The sequence below is a fragment of the Echinops telfairi genome, unplaced genomic scaffold, assembly GCF_000313985.2.
Source record: "Echinops telfairi isolate 266 unplaced genomic scaffold, ASM31398v2 ScPeMD7_15;HRSCAF=58, whole genome shotgun sequence".
In the NCBI taxonomy this organism is placed as follows: domain Eukaryota; kingdom Metazoa; phylum Chordata; class Mammalia; order Afrosoricida; family Tenrecidae; genus Echinops; species Echinops telfairi.
Window position 1 is genome coordinate 3,505,765 of NW_022103912.1, and position 3,849 is coordinate 3,509,613.

Consider the following 3,849-nt stretch of genomic DNA (forward strand, 5'->3'; position numbering starts at 1 on the left):
CTTTAAATCTGGTCACTTTACTTTAAGAGGACATTGGCGAATATTACCCAAAGGGTGAGCTAAATAGGAAAAGCGATAGGGCTCACATGTGCCCATAACCTGGCTACATACTCTGCTGGTACTCTACATCTGCTTATACCATCATCTTGGTTTTACTCCCTCCCAGGGCATCCTCATTATACAAGTAAGGACACTTGGCAAGTCAATAGCAAGTCAGCATTTGACTGCAGATGTATCTGTGTCCCCTTCTCTGCCGAAAAAGACGTGGCTGGAGTGGTGAAAAGAGCTAGGAGAGTTTGGCTTGGAAAGGAGAGAAATTAGGAAGACCATGGGGCTTTCGAGGGAAATAGACCCTAAGTGTTTCCTCCGCAAATCTCTAAAAGCTGTGAGTACTCAAGGGCTAAACTCCATTTCAGTTATCGTATGCTCATTAACGCCTGTTCTGTGCCGGTCCCATGCAAACAGCTGGGCTGTTGGGAACAAAAAGACCACCCTTGGTCTCTTGCGTCTCACAGTTTGGAGCGACAGAGACATATACAACAATGCATCTTCTACATGGCCCCATACATAGTGGGATAACCAGCAAGGAAAGAAAGTTCAGGGCCTGATTATGACTAGGGTTGTCTGAGAAGACTTTGATTAGATGCTCTTTTATTAGACAGGTTGCAAAACTGGTAAAGTCTTGACAGAGAAGGGGGATAAGGAAGTCTTCACAGAGAGGGAGGAGAAGGACGTCATGGGAGGGCAGGAACAGTTTGAGAGAGGACAAAAGGGTGGGAGACCGTGCTTGGGAAGAATGAGTGAGGGGGAAGAGACCCATGTGGGCTCCTTTGCAGAAATGTTGGCAAAGAGCCTGAAATTTTAGCCTGAAGTTAAATTTCAGGGAGCCCTCAACCTCAAGCTAGGAAACGCTTTCTGGAAGTAAGACATGTTCTTGCTAACAGCAAGCTTGAAAGAATAACATCTAGATTTACATGAAGATATTCACTGTTGACTACAGCTTTTTAAGATGCTGCTGATAACATGATGGTTGTTTTAGCTTAGAGTGTACTGCTAGACAGATTATTTTTTTAAATCCCACCTCCATTCATCACAATGAACTCATTTTTTATTGGGGTCTCTGCAGTACCAATTACTGCGGTTATACACACAAGACTGAATTGCAAACTGTACCAAAGGGATTTGAAAGTATCGCAGACTTTTGAGGAGGGCTTTCAATGGAGGGAGGAAACCACTGGGTCAGGGTGGGGAGTGGGATAGGGATGCCCTGTGAATTTCAGCCCTAGATGGCTGTCAGTGAGCAGAGTAAAGCGAATGACACCCTAACATTTCCTTTCTGATTATTATCTTGTCCTGTGTATTTACAGAAAAACAAGCACTAACATGCTTTGGCACTTTTTCAAATATTTGACTCTAGATTGCAAAAAAAAAAAAAAAAGGTAACAACCCTCTTAATTGCTTATTCAGTTAGCTTTTTTGGTTCGGAAAATTTAAAGTTTTTAGAATTATTATCATTTTTTCCCACCATCTCTTCCCAACTCAGCGTTTTTAAAAAATGGATCAAGTCAAACAATGACTGATCTTTGAATCGAAGAGCATGGAAGACTACTCGGGGAGAAACAGCGCATGAGAAGCGAAAGACTACTGTATGTTTATATGCTTGAGCCCATCCATCTTCGAGGGCAGAAGTCTTTAATCAGGGCCAGTGATTACAGGGATAATGTCAAGATCAAAATCGTATGCATTCTAGCATTTAAAAAAATTCTCAGCCTAAATCACTAATGGTAGCTTAGGTGATTAGCACAGAGACGATACTGCAAGCTTAATAGTCTCCTCTTGGGTCGTCTTTCTGCCAGGCCTTGGGCACTGGGCTCACCTATATAATTTCATCTCCGGCTTTTACACAGACACCGATTTGGGGAACAATCAGTTCCATTCATCTCCAGAAGTAACTGCTACCCAGGGAGTACTTGCTGGTTGTTTTCAAAATAATCATTTGGGTGACTAAAGTCAGAGTGGCAGTGAAGTGACTGGAGTGTGTAGTTACAATGTCAGTTTCGCCTTTGGGCTTTCTATTCAGTGGGATGTTGCTCTTGCATTTGTATATAGAATATTTTGCCTTGCTGTTTAAAAATGTTTTCACTTTCTTAAATGTGTTTGTTTAACAAATATTTGTTGAGTGCTTGTTATAACAGAATGTGTGCTAGGCATTGGGGATTCATAAGAGCAAAATAACCATAATTCCTTCCTAATGAAGTTCATACTACACTCATTCATTCATCATTACTTCCTTCGCTCAATAAATGTTTACAATGCTCCTGATACCAGTGCCTTTGATCTAGGTGCTGGAACCGAGACCAAGAAAAGTTCCTGCTTCAGGCAGTCCCCATCTAGGGGTGAACAGGCCCAGTTGCTTTGGGCTGATCCCGACTCATGGTGACCATTCGTGTCAGAGTGAAACACCTGTGCAGCATTATCGATGACTGACCTTGCTTTTGAGGCACTTCAGGGTGGACTCAAGTCTCCAACCTTTCAGTCAGCAGGTGAGCATGTTACCTTGTCTACCACAGCTGTCCTAGAAAGAGATGTTAAAAGCTTACCAATGAGAGATAGGAAGACAAATCAAACCTGGGTTGCACATTTTTTTATTGTGTGTTTTATTGAGATAACATTCACATAACATGAAAGTACCTGTTTTAAAGTGAAAAATTCCATAATAATTGACCTATTCATAATGCAATGTAACTGTCAGTTCTCTCTAGTTCCAAACCATCTTCACTCAGCACCCTCATTCTCTTCTCCCTGTCCCTGACAAATGCTGATCTGCTGTCTCTCTCTGGATTTGCCTTTTCTGTACATTTTGTATAAATGGAATCATGTAGCATGGCAACTTTTGTGGCTGGGTTCTTTTTGCATAATGCGTTCAAGGTTCATGAATGGTCTGGCATATATACGTTTTTAATTCTTTTTTTATGTTTGAATAGTCTATTGTATAAACTTAGCACAATTTGTTTGTTCATTTACTGCTTGGTAGCCACTTAGTTTGTCTGCACTTTTAGCTATTGTCATGCTGCAATGAACATGCTTATACTTATATTTGCTTGAGTACCTATTTTCAATTATCTGTGGTCTAAAACGAGGAGTGAAACTGCTAGGCCATCTGGTCATATATTTAATTTTGGGGGACCTGCCAAGTTGTTTTCACAATGGCTATACCATTTTATATTTCCACCTGCAGTATCTGAGTGTTCATTTTCTTAGCATGATGAAGTAGTATCTCATTGTGTTTTGGATTGGTATTTCCCCAAAGGCTAATGACACTGAACACCTTTTCATGCGCTTATTAAACTTGCATTTTCCTATCTCCTTTAGAGAAATGTTAATTCAAGTTTTACGGGGAGGAGGACCAGGAATATGGATATTTTTAATGAAATGTTCAGCTCTCTTACCTCCTTTGGTGAGATCAGTAAACCTAGTATAAAGATACGAATATTAAGGCCAAGGGAACACATCACGTAGTATTTTTAGGTCTTTCTGTGAATCATCACAGGGGCAGTGTCCACCCTAGTCCTCTAATCTCTGGCCCTCAGCTCTTTGATTAGATGCTAATTACTGAATGCTACTCTTTTCTATTTGGGGTTCCACCAAATTGGGAAAATATTTCCCTTAAATCATTTCCACATTGAAAGACAGAGGAAACATTTAGTCCAAATGCCTAATGGAATAGCAAAACATCCGTTTCAACCGCCCAGAAATGAGAACTAGATGATGTTCAGCCCGGAAAGGATCTCAGTAGAAGATCCTTCATATAATGGGAGAAAAATGTTGACTGAAACTCCACGTTAGAGA